General features: G+C 42.8%; 1 pseudogene; it reads left to right on the top strand.

Moving 5' to 3' along the window:
* The first annotated feature begins 1,825 nt into the window (after window positions 1-1,825).
* Window positions 1,826-9,091, top strand: LOC100395529 (cleavage stimulation factor subunit 1-like; annotated as a pseudogene).
* Window positions 9,092-9,303: the final 212 nt, after the last annotated feature.

Raw genomic sequence — 9,303 nt, 5'->3', positions numbered from 1 at the left:
GATTTTTTAATAGCTAATTTGGATAAACACATCCAAGTCCACAGTTACACAATTCAACAATACAGATGTGTGCTGTCTAATACAGTAGCCACTAGCGACATGTGGCTGTTGAGGACTTGAAGTGTGACTTGCTCTAATTGAGACAGGCTTAAAGGGTAAAATACATAGTGTTTTTATTATATGCAGTATGAAAAAAATGTAAACTAGCTCAGTAATGAATTTATAGCAGTTACATGTTGAAATGGTAATATTTTGGATAGATTGAGCTTAATTAAATATATTGTTGAAATGGATTTCACCAATTCTTTTTACTTTTTTTTAAACGTGGTTATTAGTATATTTAAAATTATCTATGTAGGAAGTGGAGCAGGATAGCCAACTAGAAGCCTCCATCAATTGTCCTCCTTGCAGAAATACCAAATTCATCAGCTATCCACACAAAAGCACCTTCATAAGAACCAAAAGTCAGCTTATATACCAGCTTGACCACAGTAAGGGAAAACACCGAGCAGGCTTTGGAGGTCCCCAGTTTAGGCCTTGGCTCTAGAACAACATTTCTGGACCTGCCCTGGGCCAGTGAGGCGTCCACTACCCTAAAGGCAGTGTCCTAAGCCTGGCAGCTGTTACCACAGGTTAACTGAAGAGCTCTTGGTCATTGAATAAACATTGGTTGTAGGCAGGCAGTATTCACTGTGGGCATGGAATGATGGTGGCCATGAAGAGTGATCGCTCTGTTTATGGAAAAGGGAGACAAGAATGGGAGGAACTATGATTTGTGGTTTTGATACCAGCTCAGCCACATTGGAATAGAGAATCAGGTAGATTCCTAAGGGTTCCAATTCTAGGCTCTGGTTCTAAGACAGCACGTGCCCAAGAAGAGAGGGAGCTCAAAGGCATGAAGAAAATGACTCAAGCCTGGCTAGATTCATCACCTGCTGATTGTAGAACCCTAGGGCCTTGAACAAACATAGGTGGTAATCAGGCAGTGGTTACCAGGGGCCATCAGCAAGACCCAGTGCTGGGCTGGCTTCAGATCTGTGGCAACCACAGGGGTATTTGTGTGTGTCACTCCCTCCCCTAGCACCAGGTAGTTCAGGACAGAGAAAGAGAGAGAGAGTCTGTTTTGGAGAAAGTATGGGAAGAGAACAAAAGTCTCTGCTTGGTGCTCCAGAGAATTATTCCAGATTTTACCCAAGTTCAACAAGGTGATACCTCTATGAGTCAGCAAGAGCCACATGATTACTGGGCTTGCAGTGTTTGCTAATGCAGATACAGCTACTGTGACTGAAAAGTTAGACCACAATACCCAAGTCCCTTTGAATACCTGGAAAGCCTTCCCAGAAAGGATAATACGAAGAAGCCCAGACCATCATGACTAAAATAAATTCAAAACTCTTCAATGCCCAGACACCAGTGAACATCTATATGCATCAAGAACATCCAGGAAAATATGACCTCACCAAACCAACTAAGTAAGGTACCAGTGGTCTATCCAGGAAAGGCAGAGACTGAAGAACCTTTCAGATGAAGACTTCAAAACAGCAGTTTTGAAGAAACAAAAAAATCAGGATAACACAGAGAAAGAACTCAGAATCCTATTATATAAATTTAACAAAGACATCAAATTAATTTTAAAGAATCAGGCAGAAATTCTGGAGCTGAAAAATGCAGTCGATATACTGAACAATACATCAGAGTCGCTTAGCAGCGGAATTGATCAAGTAAAGGAAAATACTATTCGCGCCTCCATTTTCCCAGGAGAGAGCAGGAGACCGAGAGAACCGGACCAGCTGCTGGCAGGAAAACTGTCTTCCTCTTCTCCAAGATGTACAGAACCAAACTGGGCGTGAAGGACTGCCAGCAGCTCTACAAGCTGATAATTAGCCAGCTGCTGTATGACAGCCACGTCAGCATCGCCAATGGCCTGATCAATGAAATCAAGCCTCAGTCTGTCTGTGCACCCGCGGAGCAGCTCCTGCATCTCATCAAACTAGGAATGGAAAATGATGACACCACAGTGCAGTATGCAATTGGTCGTTCAGATACTGTTGCCCCTGGCAAAGGAATTGACCTGGAATTTGATGCAGAGGTCCAGACTATGTCCCCAGAGGCTTCTGAGTATGAAACATGCTATGTCACATCACATAAGGGACCATGCCATGTAGATACCTATAGTAGAGATGGACAGTTAATAGCTACTGGGTCTGTTGATGCTTCGATAAAGATACTTGACACAGAGAGGATCTTAGCCAAAAGTGCCATGCCAATAGAGGTCATGATGAATGAGACCGCACAACAAAATATGGAAAACCGCCCAGTGATTCGAACTCTTTGTGACCATGTGGATGAAGTCACATGCCTCGCTTTCCACCCAACAGAACAGATTCTGGCTTCTGGTTCAAGGGATTATACTCTTAAATTATTTGATTATTCCAAACCATCAGCAAAAAGAGCCTTCAAATACATTCAGGAAGCTGAAATGTTACGCTCCATCTCTTTTCATCCTTCTGGAGACTTTATACTTGTTGGAACTCAGCATCCTACTCTTCGTCTATATGATATCAACACCTTTCAATGCTTTGTCTCTTGCAATCCTCAAGATCAATACACTGATGCTATATGTTCCGTTAATTACAATTCTAGAGCCAATATGTATATAACTGGAAGCAAGGATGGCTGCATCAAATTATGGGATCAAAGTTGTGATGTTTCAAATCGATGCATCACAACTGTTTTTTATTTTTTTATTGTTTTAAAAACTGTATTTTCACGATTTTTGTTAGGCTCAGCGATTATCAATGTTTTTAAATGGACAGCTATGTTTTTTCTGTTACTTGTCTGTTCCTGAGCTCTATCCATTTTCTTTTTTTTTTTTTTTTAATTTTTTATTGGATTATAGGTTTTGGGGTACATGAGCAGAGCATGCAAGACAGTTGCGTAGGTACACACATGGCAGTGTGCTTTGTTTTCTTCTCCCCTTCACCCACATTTGGCATTTCTCCCCAGGCAATCCCTCCCCACCTCCCCCTCCCACTGGCCCTCCCCTTTTCCCCCCAATAGACCCCAGTGTTTAGAACTCCCCTTTCTGTGTCCATGTGTTCTCATTTTTCGTCACCCACCTATGAGTGAGAATATGCGGTGTTTCATTTTCTGTTCTTGTGTCAGTTTGCTGAGGATGATGTTCTCCAGATTCATCCATGTCCCTACAAACGACAGGAACTCATCATTTCTGATTGCTGCATAATATTCCATGGTGTATATGTGCCACATTTTTCCAATCCAGTCCATTATCAATGGGCATTTGGGTTGATTCTAGGTCTTTGCTATTGTAAACAGTGCTGCAATGAACATTCGTGTACATGTGTCCTTATAGTAGAACAATTTATAGTCTTTTGGATATATACCCAGTAATGGGATTGCTGGGTCAAATGGAATTTCTATTTCTAAGGCCTTGAGGAATCGCCACACTGTCTTCCACAATGGTTGAACTAATTTACACTCCCACCAACAGTGTAAAAGTGTTCCTTTTTCTCCACATCCTCTCCAGCATCTGTTGTCTCCAGATTTTTTAATGATCGCCATTCTAACTGGCGTGAGATGGTATCTCAATGTGGTTTTGATTTGCATCTCTCTGATGACCAGTGATGATGAGCATTTTTTCATATGATTGTTGGCCTCATATATGTCTTCTTTCGTAAAGTGTCTGTTCATATCCTTTGCCCACTTTTGAATGGGCTTGTTTGTTTTTTTCCTGTAAAACTGCTTGAGTTCTTTGTAAATTCTGGATATCAGCCCTTTGTCAGATGGGTAGACTGCGAAAATATTTTCCCATTCTGTTGGTTGCTGATCCACTCTAGTGACTGTTTCTTTTGCCGTGCAGAAGCTGTGGAGTTTGATTAGGTCCCATTTGTCTATTTTGGCTTTTGTTGCCAATGTTTTTGGTGTTTTGTTCATGAAGTCCTTGCCTACTCCTATGTCCTGGATAGTTTTGCCTAGATTTCCTTCTAGGGTTTTTATGGTGCCAGGTCTTATGTTTAAGTCTTTAATCCATCTGGAGTTAATTTTAGTGTAAGGTGTCAGGAAGGGGTCCAGTTTCTGCTTTCTGCACATGGCTAGCCAGTTTTCCCAACACCATTTGTTAAACATGGAATCCTTGCCCCATTGCTTGTTTTTGTCAGGTTTATCAAAGATTGTATAGGTGTATGTATGTTGTGTTCCCTCCGGTGCCTCTGTTTTGTTCCATTGGTCTATATCTCTGTTTTGGTACCAGTACCATGCTGTTTTGATTACTGTAGCCTTGTAGTATAGTTTGAAATCCGGTAGTGTGATGCCCCCCGCTGTGTTCTTTTTGCTTAGAACTGACTTGGCTATGCGGGCTCTCTTTTGGTTCCATATGAAGTTCATGGTGTTTTTTTCCAGTTCTGTGAAGAAAGTCAATGGTAGCTTAATGGGGATAGCGTTGATTCTGTAAATTACTTTGGGCAGTATAGCCATTTTCACGATGTTAATTCTTCCTAACCATGGACATGGAACGTTTCTCCATCTGTTTGTGTCCTCTCTGATTTCGTTGAGCAGTGGTTTGTAGTTCTCCTTGAAGAGGTCCCTTACGTTCCTTGTGAGTTGTATTCCAAGGTATTTTATTCTTTTTGTAGCAATTGCAAATGGCAGTTCGCTCTTGATTTGGCTTTCTTTAAGTCTGTTATTGGTGTAGACGAATGCTTGTGATTTTTGCACATTGATTTTATATCCTGAGACTTTGCTGAAGTTGTTTATCAGTTTCAGGAGTTTTTGGGCTGAGGCAATGGGGTCTTCTAGGTATACTATCATGTCGTCTGCAAATAGAGACAATTTGGCTTCCACCTTTCCTATTTGAATACCCTTTATTTCTTTTTCTTGCCTGATTGCTCTGGCTAGAACTTCCAGTACTATATTGAATAGGAGTGGTGAGAGAGGGCATCCTTGTCTAGTGCCAGATTTCAAAGGGAATGCTTCCAGTTTTTGCCCATTCAGTATGATATTGGCTGTTGGTTTGTCATAAATAGCTTTTATTACTTTGAGATACGTTCCATCGATACCGAGTTTATTGAGGGTTTTTAGCATAAAGGGCTGTTGAATTTTGTCAAATGCCTTCTCTGCATCAATTGAGATAATCATGTGGTTTTTGTTTTTGGTTCTGTTTATGTGGTGAATTACGTTGATAGACTTGCGTATGTTGAACCAGCCTTGCATCCCCAGGATGAATCCTACTTGATCATGATGAATAAGTTTTTTGATTTGCTGTTGCAATCGGCTTGCCAATATTTTATTGAAGATTTTTGCATCTATATTCATCATGGATATTGGCCTGAAGTTTTCTTTTCTCGTTGGGTCTCTGCCGGGTTTCGGTATCAGGATGATGTTGGTCTCATAAAATGATTTGGGAAGGATTCCCTCTTTTTGGATTGTTTGAAATAGTTTTAGAAGGAATGGTACCAGCTCCTCCTTGTGTGTCTGGTAGAATTCGGCTGTGAACCCGTCTGGACCTGGGCTTTTTTTGTGAGGTAGGCTCTTAATTGCTGCCTCGACTTCAGACCTTGTTATTGGTCTATTCATAGTTTCAGCTTCCTCCTGGTTTAGGCTTGGGAGGACACAGGAATCCAGGAATTTATCCATTTCTTCCAGGTTTACTAGTTTATGCGCATATAGTTGTTTGTAATATTCTCTGATGATGGTTTGAATTTCTGTGGAATCTGTGGTAATTTCCCCTTTATCATTTTTTATTGCATCTATTTGGTTGTTCTCTCTTTTATTTTTAATCAATCTGGCTAGTGGTCTGTCTATTTTGTTGATCTTTTCAAAAAACCAGCTCTTGGATTTATTGATTTTTTGAAGGGTTTTTCGTGTCTCAATCTCCTTCAGCTCAGCTCTGATCTTAGTAATTTCTTGTCTTCTGCTGGGTTTTGAGTTTTTTTTTATCTTGCTCTTCTAGCTCTTTCAATTTTGATGATAGGGTGTCAATTTTGTATCTCTCCACTCTTCTCATATGGGCACTTATTGCTATATATTTTCCTCCAGAGACTGCTTTAAATGTGTCCCAGAGATTCTGGCATGTTGTGTCTTCATTCTTGTTTGTTTCGGAGAACTTCTTTATTTCTGCCTTCATTTCATTGTTTATCCAGTCAACCTTCAAGAGCCAGTTGTTCAGTTTCCATGAAGCTGTGAGGTTCTGAGTTAGTTTCTGAATTCTGAGTTCTAACTTGATTGCACTATGGTCTGAGAGGCTGTTTGTTATAATTTCAGCTGTTCTGCATTTGATAAGGAGCGCTTTACTTCCAATTATGTGGTCAATTTTAGAGTAGGTGTGATGTGGTGCTGAGAAGAATGTATATTCTGTGGATTCGGGATGGAAATTTCTGTAAATGTCTATCATGTTTGCTTGCTCCAGGTCTGAGTTCAAGCCCTGGATATCCTTGTTGATTTTCTGTCTGGTTGATCTGTCTAGTATTGACAGTGGAGTGTTAAAGTCTCCCACTATTATTGTGTGGGAGTCTAAGTCCTTTTGTAAGTCATTAAGAACTTGCCTTATGTATCTTGGTGCTCCTGTGTTGGGTCCATATATGTTTAGGATCGTTAGCTCTTCTTGTTGTATCGATCCTTTTACCGTTATGTAATGGCCTTCTTTGTCTCTTTTGATCTTTGTTGCTTTAAAGTCTATTTTATCAGAGATGAGAATTGCAACTCCTGCTTTTTTTTGCTTTCCATTAGCTTGGTAAATCTTCCTCCATCCGTTTATTTTGAGCCTTTGTGTATCCTTGCATGTGAGATGGGTTTCCTGGATACAGCACACTGATGGGTTTTGGATTTTTTATCCAATTTGCCAGTCTGTGTCTTTTGATTGGTGCATTGAGTCCATTTACATTTAGGGTTAATATTGTTATGTGTGAATTTGATACTGCCATTTTGATGCTAAGTGGCTGTTTTGCCTGTTAGTTGTTGTAGATTCTTCATTATGTTGAAGCTCTTTAGCATTCAGTGTGATTTTGGAATGGCTGGTACTGATTGATCCTTTCTATGTGTAGTGCCTCTTTTAGGAGCTCCTGTAAAGCAGGCCTGGTGGTGACAAAATCTCTGAGTACTTGCTTGTTCGCAAAGGATTTTATTCTTCCTTCACTTCTGAAGCTCAGTTTGGCTGGATATGAAATTCTGGGTTGAAAGTTCTTTTCTTTAAGAATGTTGAATATTGGCCCCCACTCTCTTCTGGCTTGTAGTGTTTCTGCCGAGAGATCTGCTGTGAGTCTGATGGGCTTCCCTTTGTGGGTGACCCGACCTTTCTCTCTGGCTGCCCTTAGTATTCTCTCCTTTATTTCAACCCTGTTGAATCTGACGATTATGTGCCTTGGGGTTGCTCTTCTTGCGGAATATCTTTGTGGTGTTCTCTGTATTTCCTGCAATTGAGTGTTGGCTTGTCTTGCTAGGTGGGGGAAATTTTCCTGGATGATGTCCTGAAGAGTATTTTCCAGCTTGGATTCATTCTCTTCGTCCCCTTCTGGTACACCTATCAAACGTAGCTTAGGTCTTTTCACATAGTCCCACATTTCTTGGAGATTTTGTTCATCCCTTTTTGCGCTTTTTTCTCTGATCTTGGTTTCTCGTTTTATTTCATTGAGTTGGTCTTCGACTTCAGATATTCTTTCTTCTGCTTGGTCAATTCAGCTATTGAAACTTGCCTAATGTCAGTCTTTTGGATATAGAGGGGTCAGGGAGCTGCTTGAGGAGACAGTTTGTACTTTATAGGGGTTTAATTGCTGAGCTGTGCACTCTGTTGTTCATTCAGGGCTGTTAGGCTGCTAAGTTTTATTCTGCTGCAACACAGCTCATTAAAAAACCCTTTTTTTTTTCTCTCAAATGCTCTGTGTTGAGGGGTTTGGGCTTTATTTTTGGATGTCCGATCAGGTGTCCTGCCCAGCTAGAAGGCAGACTAGCCACTGTTTGGCTGCCGAGGCTCCGCCCTGCTGTTGTGTGATTCGCGCTGTTCCTGCCGGCTCCGCTGTGGTCTCCGCCACGCCCTGCGGCGGAGTCTCTTTGTTGTAGTGTGTTGCCTCAGCAATGGCAGGCTGCGTCAGCAGTGGGCGTGTATCTCAGTAGGGATGGGTTGCCTCGGCAACGGCTGGCTGCGTCAGCAATGGGCGTGTATCTCAGTTGGGGCGGGTTGCCTCGGCAACGGCTGGCTGCATCAGCACTGGGCGTGTATCTCAGTTGGGGCGGGTTGCCTCGGTAGTGGTGGACGCCCCTCCCCCACAGAGCGTCTCGGACCGTCTGCTCGGGATAGTTTGAAATCGCGGTTTTGTTCGTCCCACTGGGTATCCCAATCCCTGCAATCCCCTGGGCTGGTCTACTGTCCAAGTCTCATTCAGTCTCAAGTCCAGCCCTCTCAAGTCTCAGGTTGCCGGTTCAACAGGGCACCCGGACAAGCACGCCCTGTGGGGATGCTGGGTAGAGCCGGCCGCCGCCGCCCCGGCTGCCGGCTTCGCCAGGCAGACCTACTGCCTGGCGTCCCGTGTCTTTTTTATACTTGGGAGTTTCCCCATTCTGTGGGCAACAAAGATCAGTCTGGAAATGCCGCTCTGACTCACCGTTTGCGGATTCAACGAGAAGAGCTCCAATCCTGGGTTGTTCTCACAGCGCCATCTTGAGTCCTCCTCGCATCACAACTTTTGAAAAAGTACATGATGGGGCTGAAGTTTGGTCTGCCATTTTTTTCAAAAATTCTAAATACATTCTCTCAAGTGGAAAAGACTCTGTAGCTAAACTTTGGGAAAAATCAATGGGACGAACACTGGTCAGATACACGGGTACGGGTCTGAGTGGACGCCAGGTGCACCGGACACAGGCTGTGTTTGCCCACACCGAGGACTATGTGTTGCTGCCCGATGAGAGGACGATCAGTCTCTGCTGCTGGGACTTGAGGACAGCCAAGCGGAGAAACCTGCTTTCTTTGGGGCACAACAACATTGTATGCTGCATAGTGCACTCGCCCACCAACCCCATGTTCATGACGTGCAGCGATGACTTCAGAGCGCGATATTGGTACCGGTGATCCACCACCGACTGACCCACCCTCTCCACAGGGGGCTTTCTCGAGAACTCTGCCCTCCTCCCCCATGTCCTGTCTCCAGCTGTGGTTGTAAGTCAGTGCACCATCTTTGACAATTGTGCTGGCACCTCTGTCCACATCCTTCTTGGATTTGTATAAAAGAATCTTTTTTTACCTTGATGTAGAATCTTGGTGGGAAAAGTTGGAAACACGGACCCGTGCAGTTCTAC

The sequence above is a fragment of the Callithrix jacchus genome, chromosome 15 (genome assembly GCF_049354715.1).
Source record: "Callithrix jacchus isolate 240 chromosome 15, calJac240_pri, whole genome shotgun sequence".
Taxonomy (NCBI): domain Eukaryota; kingdom Metazoa; phylum Chordata; class Mammalia; order Primates; family Cebidae; genus Callithrix; species Callithrix jacchus.
The sequence above is the reverse complement of the archived record's forward strand: the minus strand, read 5'-3'. Positions and strand labels throughout refer to the sequence as shown.